Source organism: Podarcis tiliguerta (assembly GCF_965153285.1).
Source record: "Podarcis tiliguerta genome assembly, chromosome: 5".
In the NCBI taxonomy this organism is placed as follows: Eukaryota; Metazoa; Chordata; class Lepidosauria; order Squamata; family Lacertidae; genus Podarcis; species Podarcis tiliguerta.
The window spans coordinates 35988446-36015816 of NC_139538.1; the positions used below are offsets into that span (position 1 = coordinate 35988446).

At 44.0% G+C, this 27371-nt stretch overlaps 1 protein-coding gene and 1 long non-coding RNA gene across 16 annotated transcripts in view; both read left to right on the forward strand.

Moving 5' to 3' along the window:
- Window positions 1-27371, forward strand: part of EPHB1 (EPH receptor B1) — a 347409-nt gene that overhangs the window by 46744 nt on the left and 273294 nt on the right. The gene's annotated exons all lie outside the window — the stretch shown is intronic.
- LOC310678915 lies at window positions 7655-12622 on the forward strand. Its single transcript, XR_014512030.1, has 2 exons — window positions 7655-7973; window positions 12465-12622. It is a non-coding gene; the product is annotated as an uncharacterized lncRNA (long non-coding RNA).

Here is a 27371-nt window from a genome sequence, read left to right on the forward strand (position 1 = left end):
CGTCTTTAATTCTAAGTCACTGAGTGGCACACGTCTCAGTTATGCCAGTATTACAGTCTAGCTTAGATTCAGCTGGAATCCTGGAAGAGAAATGAAAGGAATTGCTGTGACTAAAATCTCCAGCCTTTCATAGGATCAGAAGCCAGGGACAGACTTCTTTGATTATTAGAGTCCTGCGCTTGGCCAAGCCCCTCTCTTGAAATGCTTAGCTGCAGGGACTAAAATGTCTCATTATCATTCTCACTAGGGTCCTGTTGATGCAAGGATAATTGCTTTTGTTCAGTAGACTAAAATCACCACAGAGGATTTGGACTGGTGAAAATTGCTCACCTCTTCATCCCTTAGCAAACAGAGAACTCAGTGGAAAAAATATATATAAATAGAATATTGCACCTGAGTGTTGAGGTTAGATATTTCTGAGGTGCTTGTTGGGCTTGGCATTCTTCCCTGCCCTTGTTCTTTCCTGTCACAACTACTTGTAGATTTACAGCCCTGGTTTTGGCCCTTGCAGCTAAGCTCACTATCTCTAAATGACTTTTAGCTCTTGAAAAGTCTGTGACCTGGTTTACTTACCATATATGCATGGACACCCATCAGCATATGTTGCCTGGCTAGCTTACAGAACAATAAAATCAATATTGAGATGCAACATGATTAAATGCATCACTAAAAATAGTCAAATGCAGGCTTAAAAAACATTTTTCTTTAGCAGTAGGAAAATGAAGCCAGTTTGGAGCTCAAATTAAAAGATGCTTAAAAGGCTTGGGTGAAAAGATTTTCAGCTGGTGAAAAAAGAAAAGAAAAGGGAACATAGAGATGCCATCAGGTGATATTCTCTGAGGATGCTATTCCATCACTATGAAGAAGGCCTGACTCCACTTGATGGGGCATGTGGAGCAGGGTTTCTGAAGTAGATTTGAAGGTCTGCATATATGGAATAAGGCAATCTTTAGGGTAACCTGATCCCAAGGTGTTATGGGCTTTAAAGGTAAAACCTGGAATTTTGAATTTGGCTTGGAAATGAACTGGGAGCCAGCGCAGCAGCTATGATTGAAATGCTCAAGTCTCAGTAATCTTTCAACCCTGTTTTGGGTGAACTGTAGTTCCCAGATTGTTTTTACATACAATGTATTGAAAGAGTATAAACAGGAGCTGGTCCTAGCAGAATCTGCTTGGCATGTGCAATTAGATGAAGAATAACTCTTGGATCAGAATTGGTGAGGAAGGAGGGAGGATTTGTCTCTTGTAGGGCAGTGGGCCCTACCTGATCACGCAGGACAGATCATCACCACTCCCCTTGTCATGACAGCCATTGCTCATACAGATTTTCTCCTGCTGGAGCCACACATGGAAGCACTTGCATGAAAGCTAATGGTGTGCAAGGAACTTGGTGTATATTGATTTCTTAGCACACCTCTGAAACACCTCGGCAAGCGTTGCATAGAACCAACATCTTTCCATGCAGAGATAAATCATATGTCTGTATGATTATCATGTTTCAAAATAGCTTTTCCTGCTCACAGGGTTCAGAGCTACTTGTTACTGACACATCCCAGTGGCTTGCAGAAAACTACACCTGTCCTTAGCATTACTGTGTGGAGGCCACCACGCTGTGGCAGGAGCAAAGGTGCGAATGAACCTCATGGGTGACACATGTCACAACCATTTCCTCCTATTCTGAAAATGGAATACAAAGTATTCTCATACATTATCACTGTACGTTGTGATAACTTGTATCTTTACAAGGTTTACTGCTAAGACTAGAATAACTTTATTATAGCAGAACAGTTCGTGATGTACCAGCATCTTTTCAAGCTGATGTAGCTAGCGTGTTTATGCTAGTGTGTTTATATTCTAAACTGAACTGAGTGGGAGAGCAGTTTTCTGAACAGAGAACTCTGCAGAAGGATGACTACTGGAAAGCAGGAAAACTGATGTTGTGCTGGAAGACTCTGCCGGAGCTGTGCATAATGTGCTGGTCAAAGTGTAGTGTAGTATCAACATACAACAGATGGTTGGGCCCAAGTCTAGGAGGTTATGGGCCAACTGACTTCTACAAGTCCAACAGCCTTTAGCTAATTTCCACCTCTCCCTCCACCCCTAGCCTTGCAAGATGGAAAGGTCTTGTGACTGTGCTGGAACATTACCCTGCTACCCCCTCTGGCACATGGAAGCAATCCTACATCACCAGGGCCATGGAGTCAGTGTTTGCTGTTGTCATCCTACTTTACAGCTGCCAGGGATAACTCAGCTGTCACTGTGGCGACAGAGCTGGCACCTTCCTCCCCACTGCTCTGTATCATTAGCTGCTGCTTACCTTCCTGGTTTTTGAGTGGTAGTCAGTCAGTCAGTCAGTCAGTCAGTCAGTCAGTCTGTCTGTCTGTCTGTCTGTGTCTCTGTGTGGGGAGAGAGAGAGAGAGAGAAGTGGAAGATGAGGCAAACTGTACATTTCTAACCCAGGGGCCCACAAAAACCTGGATCCAGCCTGATTCTAAAGTATGAAGCAGCCCTGATGTGGAATGAGACCCAAGACACACCCACACGCAGAGCAATGAATCTTTATAAGACAAAACTTTCATTGATCCTTTCAGTTTGTCTGGGCACTGTGGCAGCGCACCCTCCACTTCCAGCATTGGATTTGTTATTCCTGTAATGGAGGCACCCATCTCAGTGTCACACTCCTTGATTGCCATTGATTGTGACAGCCAGCTGCACATCTCACAGCGAGCCTCACATTTTGGGGTGCCTTGGGGGGCAATGAGATAATCTTTAAATGCACATTCGTAAGCTCAGGAGCGAGGTTTGCTAAAGTGAAAAGCACAGGGATGCATTTCTGCAAAGTGCTTTCAAATGATAACTTGTTGGTGAAAATTGTTTGAGTGGTTCCAAAGCCTTTTAAGGAAGTGGGATATATACTTTTGCTAATGTAATCCAATCATTTTTTAGTTCATTCGTGGTGTGTCATCAATGCAGCGTATGTTTACCCTTCTTGGAAGGTCTGCCTGCCAAAGCGGTAAAGAGCCTTAGTGTTATAACAGTATGATAGTCTGGCAGTAGTGTGCTAGAAGGTCTTCTTAAGGCCAAGTTACACATGAGAATTGTATTTTGCTTTTCAGTTGTTGGTTGATTTATGTTTTATTTTTTAGTTTGTTCTGGGAAGAAGGGTTTGATCGGGATTGTCTCAAAGCCTGCAAATAGGAATGGGAGGAAAGTGGGTGCAAGTGGGAGATTTTGTCCCAAGGCACCCGAGCCACAAAGTTCTCAGGAGAACAATAAAACACACTGACATGGAGTATTTTGGTTTATGGGTTCAAATAGGCCACAACTCTATTTCAAAGTGTTGGTGTTGACCTTTAAAACCCTAAACGGCCTCAGCCCAGTATACCTGAAGGAGTGTCTCCACCACCATCATTCTGCCCGGACGCTGAGGTCCAGCGCTGAGGGCCTTCTGACAGTTCCCTCACTGTGAAGCAAAGCTACAGGGAACCAGGCAGAGGGCCTTCTCGGTAGTGGCGCCTGCCCTGTGGAATGCCCTCCTATCAGATGTCAAAGCGATAAATAACTACCTAACATTCATAAGACATCTGAAGGCAGCCCTGTTCAGGGAAGTTTTTAATGTGTGACATTTTGATGTATTTTTAATTTTTGTTGGAAGCAGCCCAGAGTGGCTGGGGTACAAATAATAAATTATTATTATTATTATTATTATTATTATTATTATTATTATTATTATTATTTACAGATGTGAGCAGTTTGGCTTAGGCATTGGGGTGAACCCAGGCTATATCTTGACTCCTGCCCGTCTGCAGGAAGTCCTTGGAAGGACAAACCACTGATATGGTGCCCTATGACTTACACCTAATAAGAGCACCCGAAGGGGTCCCCGTAGGGGCTGTGACATGGCCCTAGCCCACGTCCAGGCTTTAACAGGATACCCTTACTGAGGAGGGGCAGGCAAGGCAACAACCTCCCCTCCCACCAAACAAAGGCTTATCCAGTGCCTAACCTCACAAAAGTTGTGACGATTGTTACTAGTTAGGCGAAAACCAAATGGCCAGTGCCAATTTGCCAAGTGGAAAAAAATTCCTACCCGGCCCCAACAAGATGGTGACCAACAATTGCCATAGCAAGGTCATTTCAGAGCAAAGCATGAAAACCGGGTGGGTAGGGTGATTCGTCGAAGAGGCAAGAAGAGGGTACTGGCTGGCTGCACCACAATTAAATTACCCGCAGCCACACGTACCCTGCCAGCTGATTGGCTGGGGCTGTCCCCCAGCACTGATGACGCTACCGGCTGTGACATAGGGGGAGGCGGCATACCCCCACCCTTAAGCCAGAAAACTGTTGAGGCCCAGCTACCTGGCCACAGCGCCACCCACTGGTTAAAAGGTGAGCAGACATCACAAGTAGCATGGGGAAGAGGATTCAGATCAAGACTGTGCTGAAGGCAAAGGGTTTAATGTCCCTTCTTTCTACACCACAGTCCTGATCCAGCCAGGCCCACTCTATACCAGCTGTTTATTTAATTTAAAACCAGCAGTGCAGGAGCAAACAACATGACAAATGTCTTGCCTGGTTTGGTCCTTTGTTTGCTTTTGAAGCACGAATCTCCCATGCTATTATTTTAGTGAATGACACTTAAGAGGGTATCAAGGAGAAGCAGTGGAATGTTATAGCCTTCCAGGCCCAGTTTCAAAGCTACTGCAATTCCCATTTCAAGGCAGGCAAAATGAAAATAAGCACACTGCAAAGAAAGTAAACAGGCACTGATTTCTTCCAGGTGCTGCTGCTTCATTATTTATTACTTCTGGAAAAAAGTGAGGGTAAATACAAGGCAATTTCAGTACAAAAGCCAAAAATTGCAACACGGTGGGGGGAATTAAAACACATTAGCATTCTGTTAAGAGTCCTAAAATGCAATAAATGGCTTCCATCTTTCTTGGAAATGGTCCAAGTTTGCCTGCATTCGTAAAAACCTTTATACAATAAGTCAGCTTCATCGTTTTGGCAACATCCCATATCTTGTAAAGCCATTTATTAATTCCTTGTGTCTTATTGTTCTTCCAATATTGTGCAGTTAAAATGTTTGCTGCTATCAGTAAATTTACTGTCAGTTCCTGTTGTTCCTTAGAAACAGCATTCTTAAGATAACCAAACAGTAGTATAATTGGATCCCTTGGCAAATTAATTCTCATTGTCCTGTTTAGAAAAACAAGAACCTTTTTCCAAAAGTCAGCAAGAGCACTACGTCTGCCAAAAGTCCCATTCCCAGTCAATAATGTTGACATTCATTTCATGGATCTTCCAAGAGCAAAGGTTTCAGGGAAACATATGTGAAAAAGAATTGCTTTCGGTTGTTTCTTAAATTAATTGAGCTCCATATTTAATACCAGAGATTCTTAGCTAACTAATCACCTGGGTTCCTCTCCTTTTTAATCTTATGTGTAAGTGTACAGAATAGAGTGTACACATATAAGATTCATCGGAAAATACATGTGACAGGGTGGGTCTCCCAGCAAACATTGAGAAACATCTCTCTGTCTGTATATCTCCATATGTTATCCTTTCTATCTTGCATTATCCTTATTAAACAATCCAAAATACTTTCTGTCTATTATCTAAGTTAAAGTTTTATTCAAACAAACAAGCATCAAGGGTGATTTCATTGAACTTAAGGCACCATTAATCACGAGGAAATTGAAATAATTATTGGAAAATGTACACTGCCTGTTCTTCATGTTGATCTATAATAGACAGTCCAGAGGTTTCTTAACATCCCACTTTTATTTTCTTTCATTTTATCCCGCTTAAGTACTTCAAACGGCCTTAAAGTGGGAGTCAATTATGTTCTGAAGACCTTTAATGATGCACACATGGCCTTACTGTAAATGTGTGTCTCACATGCATATATGAAAATGATTGTCTTTTAAAATAAGGGATGGTGTCAAGGAAGAAAAGAGGCATCCCCATCCTTTCTCACGAAGTAGTCTTTTGTAACCCTGATAGCAGCAGAGCATGGTTCTGCATTTGAAATAATGTCTAGATTTGTGTCTTTGTGTTCATCTTTCACAATTTTGCAAACCAGCAGTCTCATATTAGCCATGGTTTGGGAATTCTAAGAAACCAAAAAAGTCAGTTCCGTTTTGAAATGCTCATTCCGCCATCTTGATTCATACAATTGTATCCAAACATACATACCAAAAAATCTGCTCTCTGATCACAGGAAACATCATGCAAAATTAGGTTACAGTATCTTAAGAGGTGTCCAAATGCATAGCCATGAAACAAACAGCTTACCAAAATACATAACAGATATTGCAGACTTCCAATCAAAGTCCCAACTACAGAAATAAGTGAAATGCAGGCATTCATTTTTCAAGAATTGTCTAGTTCTCATTGCTAAAGTGAACATGTAAACATGAGGGTTTCTGCTGAATTGGACCACTGGCATATCCAGTCCAGCAATCCTCTTTTCCATAGTGGTCAACCAGATGCTGTAGAAAGTTCACAGTCAGACCATGTGAGGAGTTTCTTAGGATGCTTTATAGTTTCAGGACTAATTGGAAAGGGTTTATTGCCCCCTTTCTTGCATAGGGGGCAGCTTGATGATATTGGATGGCATTGTCAAAATTATACCTTTAAAAAGTCTTGCTGCACCAGATTCAGACACTAATTCCCACAAGCATCTAGTCTCACCCTGCCAGTGTTGCTTCCTGAAGCAGGTTGCTTCATCTGCTGCATGGCAGTACCAGAGTCCTGTTGCATGGTCCATTCTGGATTTCTCTGGACTTCTCTGGGCTTCTCTGGCGATATTGTTCAGTTTCTCAAGCATATTGGTTGGATCAGTTCATGCTTTACTGCTAATTGTCTTGCCCTCAGCACCAGTTCAACAGTTGGGAACCTTCTACTGTTAATTTATAAGCTGAAAGTTTTGTAAACAGTGCTTTGCCTTTTCTGGGAATCTTGAGATGTTTGGATTTCTGCCCTTGGCTGCACTTAGTTCTCCAGATGTTGTTGGACTACAACTCATCTCACCCCTGACTCTCGGCCATGCTGGGTGGGCTGATGGCAATTGTAGTACATCTGGAGGGCCACAGATTAGCCACCCTCGATTTAAGGAGTTTCTCCTTTGCATCCATGTGGACGTTAGGGAAGCAAGCCCTTTTGTATCTGTCCTTTCCATTCTCAAAGTTCATTAAAACCATAACTGCCTTTGCAATGTACAAGTTCTTCCGTGCCTTGTAATTTATAATCTTCATTCAGAATGCCCACTCAGCTCCTATGTTTTCAGCCTCTTCCCCATCCATCTCAGACGTACAACATCTCTCTGTTTTGCCCATTTCCTAAAGCCAGCACCTGTATTGTTTATCCTCTGGCTCCTGGTCCCTGTAACACTGAGATACAAGGCCTTTGTTTAAAGGTTATTTCTTACTGATCTCAGTAGAGAACGACTGGCAGAAGACTAGGTGGAATTCTAGTTTGAAAAGATTGCTGGGCTCTCAAGACTTCTGTTTGCAAGGCTGTCAAGTTCTGTTATGGACACAGTGTCCTAAGAACGGTGACACCTCTGCTCACCCCTGTCAAGTTTTACTCCCTTTGGTGTTCACAGTCATGCTTTGCTGTTTTGTTTCTTTAAAACCAGACCTGTGTGCAGATACCATTCTGGGTCCCACTGGAAAGCTACTGCAAGAAGTCCAAAACCTGTCAGTAAACAAAGATCTGACTACCAATGGAATTAAAACCAATAGCTGTATTTTCAGCAGGTCTTTGCTCTCCTTAAAGGGCCACCGGATTTGCTGCATATCTGTTCAGAGGATCGCATCTCAAAGTCTCGGAAAAGATGCAGCACAGAATAATACACTCTGTGCTTATGTACCATCGAGTACCTTTGCATAAAGAGTTTATTCAGCCATTTAACAATGAGTGTAATTCCATTGCATTGGAAAGTAACAAAATATGCTAAAGAGCTTGAGGTAGAATCACCTTTTCATTTTTTTTTATTGCTAGATTAATTTAATGGCGGTGGGGGCAGATGTTATAGGCGAAGGGGATCGAGATACGGATATGCTCGTACCCCTTCCAATCTGCGCCCCATCCCGAGAGACGAGGGTAGGGTGAACAAGGATTACTCACCTCCGTCACTGGTGTTGTGCAATGCCAGGTCTATAGGCAACAAAACCGCCACCCTGCGAGATTTCTTCATCTCGCAGGGGGTCGACCTGGCTTGTGTGACGGAGACCTGGGTGCGCGAAGGGGATACTGTTACCTTACGACAGATGGCGCCCCCGGGTTTCTCCATCCTCCACCAGTCACGGACTGTGGGCCGGGGGGGAGGGGTGGCATTATTAATCCGGGAAAATTGTTCTTTCAGGGCTCTACCATCGCCATCGATCCCCGGCATTGAATGTGTTGGCCTAGTGTGGGGCTCCGAGGTGAGCTTGGCTGTCTGGCTGGTGTACCGGCCACCTAGCGCACCAGCAGCCACCCTGTCAGGCCTGCTGGAGGCTGTGGCCGGCTGGGCCTTGGAGTTTCCTAACCTATTGGTATTGGGGGACTTCAACATCCATGCTGATGCCACTCCCTCCTCACAGGCTCTGGACCTGGTGTCTTCCATGGCGACACTAGGGCTCTCCCAGTTTGTTTCGGGCCCCACACATCAAGCAGGCCACACGCTGGATTTGATCTTTGGGGCCGGTATAGATGTGATCATGTTTCCTTCGATGAAGGTGCCATGGTCTGATCACTACGCTCTGAAAGCCAGGATTGACTTTCCACCCCCACCCTGCTTAGGTGGCGAGCCGATTTGGGCTCGCCCGCAGAGGCTGATGGACCCTGATAGATTCCGCCAAGCCTTGCGGGACCTTGCTCCCCCTGGCGACTCATTGACTGAGCTTGTTGAGGGCTGGAATACCCAGCTCCTGGCAGCCATCGATGAGATCGCACCTAAGCGCCCTCTGCGACCCCGCAGAAACCGGGCTCCCTGGTTTACCGAGGAGCTCCGGAAAATGAAGCGGGACCTCAGACGGCTAGAGCGAGTATGGCGGGGTGCCCGTGACGGAGCTTCAAGAACATCTTATAGGGTTTTTATGAAAACCTATGAGATGGCAGTGAAGGCCGCTAAGAAGTCCTACTTCTCGGCCTCCATTGCATCCGCTAGCTCTCGCCCGGCGCAATTATTTAGTATAATTCGGTCTTTAACATCCCTTGAAGGACAGCCAAATTTAAATAATAATTTGACACACAGCTGTGAGGCATTTGCGAGCTTCTTTGCGGAGAAGGTCCTGTTGCTCCGCCATGACCTCCCTGCCAATTTGGATACAATAAAGGAACTGGAGGCCCCTCGACTGTCCTCGGGTCCAGTATTGGACCACTTTGACCGGATATCCCCAGCCGATGTGGACAGACTCCTCCGAGCTGGAAAGCCCACTACTTGTCCTCTCGACCCGTGCCCGTCCTGGCTGATTAGAGCGTGTCCAGACGAGGTGCGGGCCCCCCTGGGGGATATCATCAATTTGTCCCTTGGCACCGGGACATTCCCAGGGGAACTGAAGGAGGCAGTGGTGCGCCCGCTCTTAAAGAAAACATCATTAGATCCCTTAGATCTATCCAATTACCGCCCGGTTTCGAATCTTCCATTCCTGGGTAAGGTGATTGAGAGAGCGGTTGCTGAACAGCTTGGTAGGTTTCTGGATGAAACATCGGCTCTGGATCCATTCCAGTCCGGCTTCCGCGCTGGTCATGGGACCGAGACGGCTCTGGTCGCCCTAACAGATGATCTCCGCAGGCAGCTGGATCAAGGCGGGTCGGGGCTGCTGATTCTTCTAGACCTGTCAGCAGCCTTCGACATGGTCGATCACGAACTCCTGGACCACCGCCTTACCGACGTGGGGATCCAGGGCACAGTCCTTCAATGGCTGCGCTCGTTTCTCTCCGGTCGGGGACAGAGGGTGGCGCTTGGGGGGGAATTGTCATCCCGCCACTCCTTGGTGTGTGGAGTGCCCCAGGGTGCGATACTCTCCCCGATGCTTTTTAACATCTTTATGCGCCCCCTCGCCCAGCTTGTCCGGAGTTTTGGGCTGGGCTGCCATCAGTATGCTGATGACACCCAACTCTATCTGTTGATGGATGGCCACCCTGACTCGGCCCCAGACACACTGACCAGATGCTTGGAAGCTGTGGCTGGATGGTTACGTGGGAGCCGGTTGAAGTTAAATCCTTCGAAGACAGAGGTCCTCTGGCTGGGACGGGACGATATGGGATTGAGGAGGCAACTCCCATCTCTAGCGGGGGTGCAATTAGTGCCAGCACCGTCCGTTAAGAGTTTGGGTGTAATCTTCGACACCTCCCTCTCCATGGAGGCGCAGATTGCAGCTATAACAAAGGCGGCATTTTTTCATCTCCGCCAAGCTAAGCAGTTGGCTCCTTACCTCTCTCGCCCTGACCTAGCCACTGTGATCCATGCGACGGTCACCTCCAGACTGGATTATTGTAACTCGCTCTACGTGGGGCTGCCCTTGAGACTGACCCAGAAACTCCAGAGGGTGCAGAATGCCGCAGCGAGACTCCTTACAGGGTCTTCACTGCGAGATCACATTCATCCGGTGCTATACCAGCTGCACTGGCTCCCGGTGGAGTACAGGATCAGGTTTAAGGTGCTGGTTTTAACCTTTAAAGCCCTATACGGCCTAGGACCCTCGTACCTACGGGACCGCCTCTCCTGGTATGCCCCACAGAGAAACCTACGCTCGTCAAATAAAAACATCCTGAAGGTCCCAGGCCTCAGAGAGGTTAGGCTGGCCTCAACTAGAGCCAGGGCTTTCTCGGCTGCGGCTCCAATCTGGTGGAACGCTCTGTCACAAGAGACTAGGGCCCTGCGGGACCTGACATCTTTCCGCAGAGCCTGCAAGACAGAGTTGTTCCACCAGGCCTTTGGTCAGGTCCCAGCCTGACTCCCTCCTCTGGCAACCTGCACAGAATTTTGCTCAACGGTTGCCATTAATTTGACTTTAATTAATTTTTATAATGGAATGTTTTTAGAATGTTTGATTATTTGATTGTTTGATTATTTAATTGTTGTTAGCCGCCCTGAGCCCGGCTTCGGCTGGGGAGGGCGGGATATAAATAAAATTTATTATTATTATTATTATTAAAACTAATACAGGCATCTCTCTCCCCTGCCCCGCCCAGTATGGAAAACATTCTGAAGTAGTAGTCTTGAGTAGTGAGATTAGCTAGCAAATGATGTTTTTGAAAGCAAGTTGCTCAAGGCTTCCATTCCCTATTATTTGCTCATTGCCACAGTTGTATGGGCATACACATTTCACATTAGATTTCCACCAAAGGCTTTAACCATCTGTCATCTCATCTTGCCCCAGTTGGGAACCACTTGCCATATGGAAACTGTTCTGCATTTGTTTTAACCATCTCATAGGCTGAAGATTCTAGAAGGGACAAATTAACACAGTATTATGGCTGCAGGGTCCACTAGCCAGCGGGGGCGCCATCCAGCTTATATAATGTAATAAGTTACAGAGAAAGCTACCAGACTTCTTTAGTGAACTAATACAGTGGTTCCTTGGGTTACAAACTTAATTTGTTCCAGAGGTCTGTTCTTAACCTGAAACCGTTCTTAACATGAGGTACCACTTTAGCTAATCCCGAGGTGTTTGTAACCCGAGGTACCACTGTAGTCCTTTTGTACTCTTTGCAGTAACAGTAAGTGCTTCCCAGGTAACATCAGGGAACTTGAAATGGAAACAACGTGCACATTTCTCCACAGATGGTCCTCCTCCTCCTGTACTACCCAGTGCTAAGCCAGGGTTTGACTCAGTGGTACCTCAGAACCTGGGCTCATAGTTTGCTTCACTCCAGGTAAACCTCAAGTTGGGGTTGAGGTTTGCTCATGGCTTACCACTTGTGGTTTGTTTGGAGTGGTCAATCCATGAGCCCAGATTTGAGTGTGAAACTTAGCCAGACCATGGCTTAGCTCTAGATAGCACAGCAGAAGAAGAACCAGAGAGAAGTGTTGTTGTTGTTGTTGTTGTTGTTGTTGTTGTTGTTGTTGTTGTTGTTGTTGTAACTGTATCTGCACACTTGCACATTCATGCTTAACTATAGTTTGGCTCATATTTTTAGTTTGGATGTGTATTTTATATTTTTATATTGGGATCTGTTTTCGAAAGCTATCTGCGGAGGTCTTCATCCTGAGAGGTGGCACATAAACTCTTAAGTAAATATAAAATGATTAATGATAAGACAGTGGGTCATAGTGTGGGAGAAGAAAGCCGTATTCGGAATCGGTCACTATGGAATAACGTGTGTGTGTGTGTGTGTGTGTGTGTATCCATCCATCCATCCATCCATCCATCCACACTTGTTCTAAGGAGCAGTTGAAGATAAAATGAAGACAATTTTAGAAAGGCCCACCAAAATTTCTGATTTTTGCCCTCTTGTGTATGTTTCAGAACTCAGGATCCTGAGCAACATGCAATATCTTTTAAAGAGCTCACCTTGAAATGTATCTTCAGTCTTGGAGGACCAGAAGAAGGGGTTTTTATTAAGTTAAGAGAGTCAGAAAATAATAATAAAACATGGTTTATGAAGTTGGCGAGAAATTTTGAAATGAGATGAAGTTTTATAGCTGATGAAATTGATACAAGTTGTAAATTTGAATTCCCAGATGAGTCTTTTTGATGTGGTCTTTATTACATGAAGTAACATTTTCCACAGTTAATAGCTCACCTCTGCACGCTGAACAGGGAGTTCTGCCTTTCAAAAAAGACTGCTTTAAGAGTTCTATTAACCAAGCTTTTACCTTACTTTTAAAGGTTCTGTTGATTACTTTCATTGGGAAAACAGCCTCTTTTTGATTATTGACAAACATCTATTGCCTGCCTTATTTTGAGTGGAGGATTTAGAAGTGCCATGTGATGTGAGCCAACACATTCCTAGTAGGTTTCAGATAATCCCTTTATTGGTGTTGTTCAATTTCTGCTGTTCACATTTAGGTCAAAATGGAGGATTAATATTTCCAAGGACCAAATATATTTTGCACATTGCCCTTCATAAAAAATATTCCCCATAGAACCTATTAAATGTTTCAACTGGAACATGCCTGCATGAAAGAGCCACCTCCATAATAAAATACCAGGATTGGCGCTGTGAAACAACACCGAATTGTCAGTTTGCAGCAACAGAGTTTCCTTCCAGCAGCAGTTATATTGCAGGATAGTTTTGTGGGGATAGAGCCAGCAGACCGGCAGCATTGTGGAATGTGTGGTTGTGGCAATAATGTGTGGTGGTGATTTCTCCCTTTCCCCCCATTGAACACATGGAGGAATAGCAAACTCAAATAACATAACCAGCTTATTTATTTATTTTTAAAAAATAAATTCCTTGCTCAATTTAAAGGAGAAGCAGTTCATAACACACTCAGATTAGAATGAATGGGGGGGGGGGGGGAGAGATCATTGCTTCCAATTTTAAAATAAAAAGTAAAAAGCAGTGCCAGTCATTCTATATTTTTTATTCCATGTACTATGAAGAAAATAAACAGATGTAAAGTCAGTTTCCATTGGTCTTTACCTTAGTCAGTTTCCATTGGCTTTACCTTATTCTAGTTACCGTATTTTTCGCTCCATAAGACGCACCTAGTTTTTAGAGGGGGAATGCAAGAAAAAAAATATTTTTAAAGGGAGCGCTGAGCCCCTTTCAGGAGCCGCATGGAGCATATGTGCGGCGCTCGCAGGCTTTTCCCCAGGTGGGAGAAGGGCCCCCAAGAGCCGCACACACGCTCCATGCGGCTCCTGAAAGGGAGTGCAGCTCTTGGGGTTTTTTTCGGGAGGTGGGGGAAGGGACTGAGGGGCTGCCCTCTGTCCCTTCCCCCACCTCCCACAAAAGCCAGCAAGAGCCGCGTGCTCTTTAAAGGGTGTGCAGCTCTTGCAGACTTTTCTACCAGGTGGGGGAATTCCCCCACCTCCTGCAAAAGCCAGCAAGATCCCTCTTGCTGTTCTAGCTTCTGGGATAGCCGCGCAGCCTGCATTCGCTCCATAAGACGCAGACACATTTCCCCTTACTTTTTAGGAGGGAAAAGTGTGTCTTATGGAGCGAAAAATACGGTAAGTGTCAGGGAGACATCAGGTTTCAAAGTGCCCACAAGGATTGGGGGATGTCTAGATATGTCCCACCAGCTTTATAAAAGCTCCGTAGCACCGCAAGTGTATGCAACCGCCCTGCCTCCTGTCTGCTCTGCCTTCACTTTGTCTGCCGGCTTTGCTGTCCTATTCGCTGTGCAGCAAAGCTGGAACCTTCAAGGTGAAGTGACCTTGGGAGGTACAGCAGTTGCATATTTCATGGAAGCCATGGAGTTTTCAAAGAAGTAGGTAGCATCTCCAGGTTGAAATCTAGCAACCCTGCTTAAAAGCAGCTATGTTCAAACACAGAAGAGAGATGTGTAAGGTGGCTCCAACCTCTTTATTTTATATCCATTTCATCAGTAACACCAAAGACTTAGGACTCTCTCTCTCTCTTTCTGAGCCTGTTTCTCCTTTCACTAACACATAAAAGACATTTATTCAGGGTACGATGCAACCAGAAGGAAGCATTCCCTAGCATTGTTGATTTCAATAGGAAAGAGTTAAAAATTGCCCATTGAGATCTGAGATTTAAAAGTGCTTGATATTAGTTCCATAAGGCTGGAACCAAAGAAAGGATATACATACACCTGCGTGAAATAAAACATTGTGTGCAGCTGAAGCTCCGCTTTGCTTTTCACTGGAGCTTTTCCTACTACTGAAGAAACAATCTGCTCTTCTGTTAAAAGTGGCTTGCCTCTTTGGCAATGAGAACGCCTGCGGTGAAAAGTGAACACAAGGTACTGGCTGTGCATGATGGCTCTCTCCTCCCCATGCATACCCTTTCTTTTGACCACAGCCTTATTTATAAAGAACATTGTATGCAAAAGATAGGAGAAGCGCAGAGAAGAACTGTGAGTGAAATTATTTCATGATGCTTCCATTTGTCTTGTCTGCATGACTACTTGTCATGATTGTTGAAAATAAAAAGTTGGCATGTTTTCAATCAATAAAATGTTTAAAAGCTGAAAAGTAAAAGTCTTTGGTGAAAAAGCACTCATACAATGTCCAACAATAACAAGCCTTTATTTAGCTGTCCAAATGATTAACAGATTCACCATAAATTCCATCTGAAGATGATATACTGATTGTACCTATTCCCACAAATGCACTATTCCTTTGGTTCTTCTGGGGCATGTCGAAGTGCTGTGAGTATATGTGTAAATATTTGGTTTCTAATGAATCTTTCAGAGAGTAGTATTGTTAGAAAATTGAAACCAGACAGCGGCTGTGTTTTTAGATGTTTCTTACAAGGCTGTATCTCTTTGTGCCGCCTTAAAGGTGACCTCAAAGGGAAATAAAATTGGATTTGTCCTTTTTTGTTTCTTTGTTTCTTTATGATGTGTATAAAAAAGGCCTGCTTGTTCTTTTTTATAATAGAAATGTACTGAAAGCCTGTACAGTGATTGGAAAGTTATTGCAAAATGCATGCTCTACAGGTGCTGAGAAACTTGAGTACGGAACAGAATACAGAGTGGATGGGAGCGGTAGACGTCTTTAGTCCGCACAGATTTTACCCATAAATGGAATTGGATGTTTTGTTTGACATGGGGCTGCCATGGCAAAGACAGGCTCTGTGTGAAGTTCTCCATCTTCTCCACATGAACCTTAGGTATACTTTTCTGTGTGTTGCGATGTAATGATACTGTGCATTTTCCAAGCTCTGCTGGTGGCAAACAATGACCGCTCCCCACATCAAATGGGGGCGCCTTTTGCGTAGTCGCGCGCAGCCCCTGGATCCCAGTGCGACTCCTGGTAGTTCGGGCTGGCTTCATCCTCCCCAGGCTGGATACCTGGAGGTCTCTGCCTACCTCAGCCAATCGCCCAATCCCGCCTGAGGAGGCATTGCCAGGCATTGCCAGGGGATTGGCCAGGTAAGAAAGGGATCGTCCTGCCCACACAACAGAAGCTGAATCTTACCTGCAAAGCTGTAAACAATGACACAGATTATGTATGTGAACAAACGGACAAAGCTATGACATTGCCTTTATATCCCACCTGCCCTCCGAGGAGCTCAAGGAGGCATATATGGTTGTCTGCCTCCCTGTGTTATCCTCACAACAACCCTGTGAGGTAGGTCAGCCTGAGCAAATGTGATTGGCCCACTGTCACCTCTTGAACTTCATGGCAGAGTGGGGCTTTCAACTGTGGATTCCCAGGGTCCCAGGTGTGTCCATCCATGTACAGTGGTACCTCAGGTTAAGTACTTAATTCGTTCCAGAGATCCGTACTTAACCTGAATCTGTTCTTAACCTGAAGCACCACATTAGCTAATGGGGCCTCCTGCTGCTGCCGCGCCGCCGGAGCACGATTTCTGTTCTCATCCTGAAGCAAAGTACTTAACCCGAGGTAATATTTCTGGGTTAGCGGAGTCTGTAACCTGAAGCGCATGTAACCTGAAGCGTATGTAACCTGAGGTACCACTGTATACTTAAAAGTAAGCCATAGAATCATAGAGTTGGAAGGGACCCCAAGTCATCTAGTCCACCCCCTTGCATGTCCTACTGAGCTCAATGCTAAGCTAGTGTATATAGGATGGTAGCCTACCAAAATGTTGTGGGCAGAGGGGGGAGAACTTGATACAGCATTCCTTTTTTTTTTTTTAATAGCAGCCCAGGGTTGAACATAATAGAGTATTCTGTTCAGTCATTCAATAAATGCATATGAGAGTGGGGTAGCAAGCTCTGAGCCCTATCTATGCATGCTCACTAAACACTTGAGCACAGCATTGGGCATACATCTGTATGCATAGGAACTTGGGAGCTAAATAATGGTGCTTGGGATGTGGGTGGGGTAGAAATTGCCAGTGCAATATGATACCCCACCATGTATTCATTGAACAGACTTTGAATAATTGAATAGGCCTCTTATCTAGATCTGCTGTAAGTTGATCAAACTGTTAAACACCGAATTCTTAAAATGGCTGCAAACTTTCACAAACTGCTTAAAAATCTTTATGTGAATTTATTTATGCTACCAGTTGTTTACTGTCATTAACTATTGAAAAGGGTTTTAAGAAATCACCTAGAAAACCAATCAAACCAATCCTGAATCCTGTAGAAAACTGAAAACTTCATTCAGGTCCAGTTCCCAAAACTTTGTCGGGTGTGCAATGGCCGGGTAATTCCAGCTGGATCTCAATTCAGTATCTCAGAAAACATCCTGATTTGGAGGCTGTTTAGTTCGTCATGAGAGCCAATCCAAGTTGGAAACTGAAGCCTTATGCATCCCATTCACTATTATGGATACATAAAAAATGTCTATAACCTTTTCTCTTTTTGACAAAATTGGATAAAATTTGCAGTGGCAGTAGATCTTCTTGAGTGAATAAGCCTGCCAAATTCTAGGCAATCGGGTTCAACGTTTTTTTGAGATTTTTTTAAAATAGGAAAATCTATGGATTTTGTTTATTTTTGTCTGAATTGAATGAAATTTTCAGGTATTGTAGCCTCTTCTCAGGGAATGAAAACTGACAATTTCCAGAAGTATAGCTGCAGTAGTTTTCCTGCAGGGATGACCTTTACTGTTCTGGAGAGGTTAAAAAAAGGATTCACTGTTGTTTTGTGTTCAATTTGTATGAAAATACCATACATCACAGAACTGCTCTTTGATTAGAAACTTGCCAAATTTCAGAGTGATAGATGCAGCTGTTTTGTGCTCGGTGCTTTTGAAAGGTTGGTTTTGTGGGAGGGAGAGGGGGACTGGATTCCATCTTTATGGTTTTGTATGCAATGATTTTAGTATGTTGATGGCATACACTGCAGAAGTGACCCTAGGGAAGTAACCTGCAGCATTTCAGAAAGACAGATGAAGAGGCCAGAGAGTTAAGCTGAATGAAAACAACAACATAGAATCCTAGAATCTTAAAGTTGGAAGGGACCCAAGGGTTATCTAGTCCAACCCCCTGCAATGCAGGAATCTCATTGGAAGCATCCAGGACAGTTGGCCACCCAACCTCCAAGGAAGGAGAGTCCATCACCTCTCGTGGGAGTCTGTTCCACTGCCGAACAGCTCTTACTGTCAGAAAGTTTATTTCTGAACAGTTTCCTGCTGATTAAGTGCAAAGCTGGTTTAACAAGAAAGGATGTGTGAGGATGTGGAAGAGCCAGAAGAACTTGGCTGTCCGGCATTTTCCAAGCAAGTACCACTAGCAAAGAGCACAGAGCAGTCATAAGCAAGGTGATACATTGCTCCATCATTCCTCCCACAAAGTATTGTGACTGGAAAGCCCTGGGAAATCAATTCCCACTGATTAGAATTTAGTTTGCCAGTCTCCCCGCCATCACCAGTGTTTCTCTTATATGGCAAGGCTGGAGAGAAATGTTTCATTTTTTGCTCATGCACTCCGCAGCGTTTCCCCTAAAACTGAATCTCCAAAGTGCCTTGAATTGCTTTGGCAATCCCTGCTACAGTTTGGGGCATTTTATGGCGATTCCACTCAGTTTGGGCAAGGCCCGAATCATTCTAAAACAGCCTGCTATGGATCAGAATTTGTGACTCATCTGAACCCCCACTAAATATATCTCTTACCATGCTCTCTGTTGTACAATGATTCAAGAATTAAATATATTGGAAACTTCTTAATAATACATAAAATCTTTATAAAATTTGCCGCAGAAGAACAGAGAGTTGCAGTCAACTAAGTTCTAATTAGAGTAGACCCATAGAAAATATTGTACCTAAATTGGCCATGCCCATTAATTTAAATAGGTCTGCTCTGAGTATATCTAATACTGAATATAACCCAGAAAATAAGGTTGTACAGTGGTACCTCGGGTTAAGTACTTAATTCGTTCTGGAGGTCCGTTCTTAACCTGAAACTGTTCTTAACCTGAAGCACCACTTTAGCTATTGGGGCGTCCTGCCGCTGCTACGCCGCCGGAGCACGATTTCTGTTCTCATCCTGAAGCAAAGTTCTTAACCCGAGGTAATATTTCTGGGTTAGCGGAGTCTGTAACCTGAAGCGTCTATAACCTGAAGCGTCTGTAACCCGAGGTACCACGGTATATTGTAGCAACTTGCACAGTCAATTGTAGCCACCTATGTATACTTTGTCAGATCCAGAATATGTTACTTTTACATACATTATTCAGCTGCAATATGGTTCTATTTTTGTTCTAATGTTTGAACAGAGTTTTTCTGACCTAAGTTGAACAATAAAATTTGACTGACTGAGTTTCTGGCCTAAAACTCTAAAACTTCTGGGAATTTGAAATCTTTTTTCCATCTCTGCAATTGAATATTTTGGTGTTAGGAATTGGCAGTGAGCTCAGGATGGAGCTGGGGAAAGAGTTGACCCCAAAATATATGGGCTTCCTTGAATGAATCTAAGTTCTGACAAATTACAATCTTGGCTGTTGAAGGCAATACTTGGAACAAATCTCAAGGCTGCTAGCAATCATCTGTGAGAAGTCTTGGAAGATAAATGGAGTCCTAGTGGATTTGTGAAGGGCAAATGGTCCTTGTTCTCAAAACCGGGGAAGAGAAGGTCCCAGAAATTTATAAGCCCACTAGCTATCATTGCTGTCCCAGGGAATTATTTAAAATAATGATAAATATATTTCTAAACATTGTATGTTTCAGCTTTAGCTCTCTTCCTCTGCTCCACGCTGTGGCTCATGGCACAGGGCCAAAATAGCAAAGAGTAGACCACATGGATCTGACCTGAGTAGAAAGATGTTTCATATTTGTTATTAGTGACACACAGGCTGGTTCTGTGCATGTTTGCTCAAAAGTAAAGCCCTCCCCCTCAAGTAAGAGTTGTGTGACTGGGTAAAGTGTACAGCAGGGCTGGGCGATGTTTGATTTTCAACATATTGATATATCATCAGCTTAACATCACGATATACCGATATATCACAATATTTGAAATAAGGATGTAACTGTAGAGGCAAATCGGGTAACATCCTGGCAACTGCTACTACTTAGGGGTCTAAAACTGATACATTTTTATTTACCTTTAACATATTGTTATAACTATTTAATAGTACAGAGCAACAGGGGCAGCACGGATCATGAGAAAAGTGATGACCAGCTTCACAGTCCGTCCCCTGTATCATGGTTGTTGTTTTTTACATAGCACACACATTGTGATTCATGATATATTACGATATCAAATATTATGAAACCGTTATCACGACGTGGACTTCAAAGTTATTTGGGGTGATGTATTGATACAGTGCCCAGCCCCAGTGTGCAGGAAGGGGCTGTGGGGCTGTGCTTGCGGCCCTGCCCTGATGGCATGCAGCTCCTCTCAGCCCCACCTTTGACATGCAGTGGTACCTTGGGTTAAGAACTTAATTCGTTCTTAACCTGAAACTGTTCTTAACCTGAGGTACCACTTTAGCTAATGGGGCCTCCTGCTGCCGCCGCATCGCCGCCATGCAATTTCTGTTCTCATTCTGAAGCAAAGTTCTTAACCCGAGGTACTATTTCTGGGTTAGCAGAGTCTGTAACCTGAAGCATCTGTAATCTGAAGTGTCTGTAACCCAAGGTACCACTGTATTCACATGGATGTCTGAGGCAGGGAAGCATTTGCATAGAGCAGTAGCAGTCCGCATTGCTCACCTGGCTTCCCAGCACCTGGTGTTGCTGCTGGCTACTGAGAGGGGTAAGGTGGTGGGAAGCTGAGCATGTTTTAGCTGTAGTGATGGGAACGTCAAATTGGCTGTGCAATGGGACCTGCACTATGCTGAGCTCCTGACCTGTCTCCCTCCTGATAGGTGGCAGTGATGTTTTTGGTGCAGGGAAGCCAGGTGAGTGATGCTGCCCTGCCCTGCCCTGCCCAATGATTACTGGCATGGAGGCTTCCCTGGGTACCAGAATGCAGGGAAGCCTCCACACACAGAGGTCTATGCATGGATGCTTCCCTGCCTCATGTGTCCATATAAATGTGTTGAGAGTGGGGTTGGGAGAAGCCACAAGGATGGTGAGGCTGAGCTTATAGCTGTAGCCTTGTAGTCTCTTTCCACACAATTTGCCCCTTCTCGTGAGTAACACAGGAAGGGGATTATGTTTCATTGTGTTCAATGACATTTTCTCTAAAGTACGTGTGCATGGTTCAATGGTGTGTTATCACTACTAAGTATGCATAAGTTTTCTCCTTTAGGGTGTTTTCACATCAAATTTTGGCTGCATACAGATGAACGTAGCTTCAGCAATGAACCCACTGCGGAAGTGTGCTTGCCACTAGACAAATGTTCAGCCTTACCTAGATTGAGCTCAGGGGAAAACCTGCCCTAGTTTTGGATTTGTACAATATTGATCGGCTGCCCTTTGTATTAATTATAAAGTTATCTCCCCACTTTTCATATTGGGGCTAAGTACAGAGTTACGTGGCTGACTTTTGTGCAAGTTGCAAAGGCAAATTACTTCCCCCTGCAGTTTCAGGTGCTCAACATTTACTTGTTTCGTTTCATTTATGAATCTCTTCCCATGAAGCATCCCTGAAGGATTAGCAATAGAAATAGCAGTAAAAATGGCAATAATAGGAACATATACAAAAACCATTTCAGACCTAATACAGGTACAGACTGGGGCAAGAAACCCTGTTTAAAACTTTTGTTGAAAAAGGAAGGACTTCAATAGGCTTCAGAAAGAGATGGATCCTGCCTGATGTGCAATGGGAGGGGAGATCCAAAGGGATCTTCTCCTGCAGAGAACAGTGATCAGTTGAGTATATTATGGTTGAGTCTATATTTTAGGCATCCTGGTCCCAAGCTGGGTAAGGGCTCTGGGCACCAGTACTAGAACCCTGAACTTGGCGCAGTAGCTCGTTGGCTGCCAGTGCAATTATCTCAGCGGTTGTGTAACATGGTGGTGATATTCTGCCCCAATGAGCAGTCAAGCTGTTGCAGTTTGCAGTAGCTGCAACTTCCAGGCCAACCTCAGAGACAACCTCCCCCCCACCCCCGGCCCCACAAATCATAAAATAGCATTAAGCCCCCTTTAAATCTTTTTTTTAAAGCATCAGATAAACATTTGATTGGGCTGAATGTGCCAGAAACTTGGAATTTTGTTTAAAAGCCATAACAAAAGTACCAATTTTGAACAACCTGTCTGTAAGCATGGCAATGCAGATGAGGCAATTAGGGTTCAATCTGGTGAATTTACAGGTGTAGATTTACAAGAGTGTATGTACGGGAAGGAAGTCTTATTCCAAATTCACTCCTGTTCATAGCTATGCACTGTTAAAGCAGCTTAAGACGTCTTACTGAAATGCAAGTGTAAAATGATTTTGACTGGACGGCTCTTTCAAATTACAGGTGCCTCTCTCTTGCTTTCGTTTCCACTTTAACAAGGATCAGACAACAACATCAATAGCACACAAGAGGCTAAAAGGTGATTTAAGCCTCCTTCGTGACAATGCTGCTACTTGAGAGGGGTGGCTGTGCTCAGATTTGCAAATACATGAACCTAGAAGGAACTGATTGATGTATTAATAAAAATAAAGAAGATTGGCTAAACTCTGTGCCCACAAAGTACCACCAAGGGGGCTATATTGGATTGCTATTTGACAGCAGTATGAGGCTATTGTGAGAAGGCATGTGGCATTCTGGCTTCTGTTAATAGATGCAATGTACTTAGTGCTAGTTAGGGCACGACTGGAATATTGCGACCAGAAATAAACACACACTGGAGAGGATTCCGGGAAGAACGACAGTGATTAAGAATTTGGGATGCATAATGTGCATGGAAGGGCTGAACACTGGCGATGTGACACAAGTTCTTAGGTAGTCGCAAGGCTGAAAGAAAAGCAGCTGTTTTCTAGGACTAGAGATGTGGATAGATGGATGAGACGAGAGTTTTTGTTTCTGTAGAGCAGATTTAGGCTAATAAGGGAAATATCTTTATATGCAAGAATAGCTGGAGAATGGAACATGGTACTCTGGGGAGCTGTGGAATCTCCTTTCTTTGATGGCTTCTCAGAGGAGATAGGATGAGCCCAGGGATATGTGTGTGTGTATCTGTCTAGGAAACCTCACATCTCAGAACAGCTAGACTGGGTAATTGGATTTTGAAGTGTTACAGTTTTGTTTTGCTTTGTTTTGTTTTACCAAGACTAGAGTAGAATGGTTCCCTTTGTAGAACAGAAGAAGACATCTGGCAAATGGATGGCTGATGTATTTGCAGCGCTGTGAAATCCGATGGTGATGAAGGCAACACGTTTCCCCTCCATTCATTCTACCATCTAGTTGCCTCCACTTGGTTTCCTGCACTTCAGGGCAGCCACATCACCCGGGCTCTTTCTCTGACTCTGAGTGATGATTCCATGAAAGCAATCTGTTTGCTCAGTGCTGATGAATGATTCACAGGGGCCATCCTGGGCTATGCTTCTTCCCTTCCCGCAGCTATAGCTAAAGAGCCACCACCTTCATTTAATGTGAGTAAGAGCAATATACACCATCTGCTAGCACAGCCCAAGGAGGGGCAGAGCTGAATTTTGCTTCACTCTTAAATTAAAAACAAGACTACAATAATGTATTTTAATAAATGAAAATAAGTTCACCTGTTTGCATACCATAAAGAGATGATAGGAAGTAATGAACTAACTAGCTTTCTGTTGTCTCTGCCTACAATAGGCAATGCATGCAAATATGAAAGCTGTTCAGTCCCAATGCCTTGATTTCCTTGTTATTTTCCTGCATATTTGCCTAATGGCTTAGTGATCAGGAGTGTGTTTGTTTCAATGTGCAGGGCAGGTCAATAACTTGGATTAGCACAGTGACATTCGGGGATGTGGTAAACACTTTCCTTCCTGTGCTATTTGTCTGATTTAAATTGTTTCTTCAGCTAATACTAGCCATGGAGGGGGCAAACTTGGGGGCAGCAGAGGTACCCATCTGTGTGCCCCCTCCAACCATGACTAATAAAATCTTTGGAAGGGGAGTGAATTAAATTAGGAGACCTGTGGAGTGAGGATTAGCTTCCTTTCCCCAGTAACATACCACTTATCCAGATTTGAGCCCATCCATTACTGCTTTTAATCAAAGAAGAAGACCGAAGATTCATTATGTGATCTTAAACAGTGCACCTTGTTTGATCCTTATATTAAAATACATTTGGGGACATGGTGTGCTATGTGTGATGAAGCTCTTAAGTTATACATCCCAAAGCTCAAGCCAGCATCTATATCTCTAACAAATAGTTTCTGAAAAGCAAGCAAGTATGAGGTGTCTTTGTGCCTCCTTTCTGTTAATCTCCTGTTGGCCTACAACTGCCTCCTCCAACCTGGTGCTCTGCAGATGTTTCGGACTACAATTCCCATCATCCCCAGGTCACAGGGCCATGCTGACTGTGGCTGATGGGATTTGTAGTTTGAAACATCTGAAAGGCACCAGGTTGGGTAAGGCCGGCATAGAATTACTTTTCTGTGCTTTGATAATCGAAGGCAAATGCAAGCATTTTTTCTTTCTCTGGGTGACATGCAATATATGGTTTGATTTACTGCAATGACTAATGGGGGGCATGTACATTTATGTGTGTGACACCAGATACCAAATTATACGTGGTCTCTATGGGATTGTGTTTGGTTTTTCTCTCCAGTTTATACCAGAATCTAGAAGATTTCCTGTTAGCTATTCTGTGAAAGTATTGCCTGAAACCAGATCAGATTTGGTTCTGAGAAAGCAATGTAGTTCAGGGAAAGTGTGTTGTTTCCTGTTGCTACATCTATGGAACCCTATGTAAATTCATACAATGATTTCACTATGTTGGAAAGTTACTTTAAAATGTGCAATCTGAAAAAATAATAATTGTATTATTCATAAAATTATAAAATGAACACAGATATTCACCTGTGTAATTTTAATTTGGACATCATAAGAAATGTTTCAGACGTTAAAATGTTGATATAATGTTGAAAAATTCATTATCTCTTATATTTCATCTTGAAAAGTAATAACCAATCTATTGTCACTGAATGTCAACTCTGAGAATATAGTGGCTGAGCATTTTTAATCACTCCTTTAAAAATGTATATGCAGTAACCTTGCACTCGAAACTGGGTTGTTTTTGCTGAAATATTTGTCTCAAAAGCAATCTTGCTCCTCTGTATCCTCCACAGTCTTGTCCGATGCCATGGGCTACTCAGATCAAACTGGTCACTTTTGAAAACAAAGTTGCTCTCGTGTTTTATTTTCTCACCTTGGAAATAGTCCGAATTTATTTAAGAGGCACAAAAGGGGGAATGGAGATTGTCTGCAAGATTGAGTGTGTTTTTAGCAGTTGAAATTCAAAGCCATCTGGGTATTTATACAGCAAAATCTTCCGGATGAAGAATAGGCCAAGGTAGTCACATGGCGGGGGCCAACATGAAACAAAAGAATCCATTTATTATCCCGGCAGGAAATTTGTTCTTCTAGATGTTGTAGCTGCAGACATAATGATTTCATTTCCTTCAGTTTGCTCAGATTAATTGCCGGTGCTTGTGTGTGTGCGTGTGTGTGCGCGTACATGAGAACTCATGTTATTTCGAAGTATTTTCCACCTAGGTATACTTGCAAACCCTTAAAATGCCAATTTTATAATGTCTTTGTACATAATCTGTGGGGCAGCCACACTTGCGTTAGTCTGTTGCAGCAAAATCAATGGTGTCTTGTGGCACCCGAAAGAGGAACAAATCAGGTAATGCCGTGAAGCTTTTGTCGATTGATGGGACTGTCGTCCACAAAAACTTATGCCATAATAAATTTGTTAAGTCTCTCAGGTGCCACAAGACTTTTTGTCAGCTGGAACGCTGTGTCTGTTTCTGGTTGTTGCATCTGGAAAACGGCGCAGTACAGATGGAAAAGGTGCAGAAAAGGAGAACCCTAAATGATTGAGGGACTGGAACAATTCTCCTGTGGGGAAAGGTTTCAAAACTTGGTGCTGTTTAGTTCAGCAAAAGACAAGTCAAGAGGTGTATAAAATTATGTACAAGGTGAAGGAAGTGGATGGAGAACAGAAGAACAACAGCTCAGTGGAAGAACATTAGCTGTGCAAGTAGATAAATAGGTACCGCTCTGGTGGGAAGGTAAATGGTGTTTCCGTGTGCTGCTCTGGTTCTCCAGAAGCGGCTTAGTCATGCTGGCCACATGACCTGGAAGCTGTCTGCAGACAAATGCCGGCTCCCTCGGCCTATAGAGCGAGGTGAGCACTGCAACCCCAGAGTTGTCCACAACTGGACCTAATGGTCAGGGGTCCCTTTACCTTTACCTTTAAACAGAAAAACATAGGTTCAATCACTGGTATTTCCAGATAGGGCAGATGCAGGGAACCTTACACACAGGGTCCAAGTGTGATTTTCCAGGTCTCACAGTCTGGCATTTGAAACTCCTCCTGGGCTGTACTCTTTCTCACCTTCACTCACCCTGCTTCATATCCCAAGTCCTTTTACCTGACTAGAGTGTGTCTTTGAGCTATGGTAATACCTCTTGCTTGTCTGGCTGGAGAGCAGAGGGGTGTGTGGGTATAGAAAGAAGCCTACTTTGCAAAGATCAGTTTCACCCACTTCTGCCTGTGGTCCCGTCAGCCACTGGCATGTGATAGAAACCATACCAAACTGGATGGACCAATGTTCTGACATGTTGAAAGGCTTCCTTTGTTCCTGGAAAAGTTTTTCATCTTCCCTCAAAACATTCAAACTTAGGGTTCTTCAAGGAAGCTGATTCAGGACAAACAAAAAGAAGCACTTTCCCATAAACAATACAATTAAATAATGGAATCTGCTTCCTCAAGATGTTCCTCTGGACTTAGATGGCTTTAGAAAGGGATTAGGAAAATTCATGCACTCTCTCATTAGGGCCACTCTGTGTGGCCTAAGTCTGGAGCCCTGCATCTTGGCGGCCCCACCAAATGATACCAGAAAGGCAGCTGTAGCTCTGCACATTAGGAAGGGATGCGATCTGCTGGCAGCCCAGACTGCAGCCACTCATCCTTTTGAATTTAATCATTTCCCCAAAGTGAGAGTGGCAGTGAGCTCATCCAGTCAAGGAGCCAACAAGGGCGACAGAGCAGCGGGGGAAGCAACAATATGGAGGCACCTTGCCTCTGCCCCTCTCAAGCCTGCCAGTGTCTCTGCAAGGAAGATAATGTTTTCATTAGTGTAAGAGGCATCATGCCTCTGGGTACCAGCCAGGGAGGGAGAGGCTGTTGTCCTCAAATCCTGCTTGTGGGCCACTGTGGGAAATAAGACATTGGACTAGACAGATCCTTGGTCTGATCCAGCAGTGCTCTTCTTATCTTCTGATGGCATATATA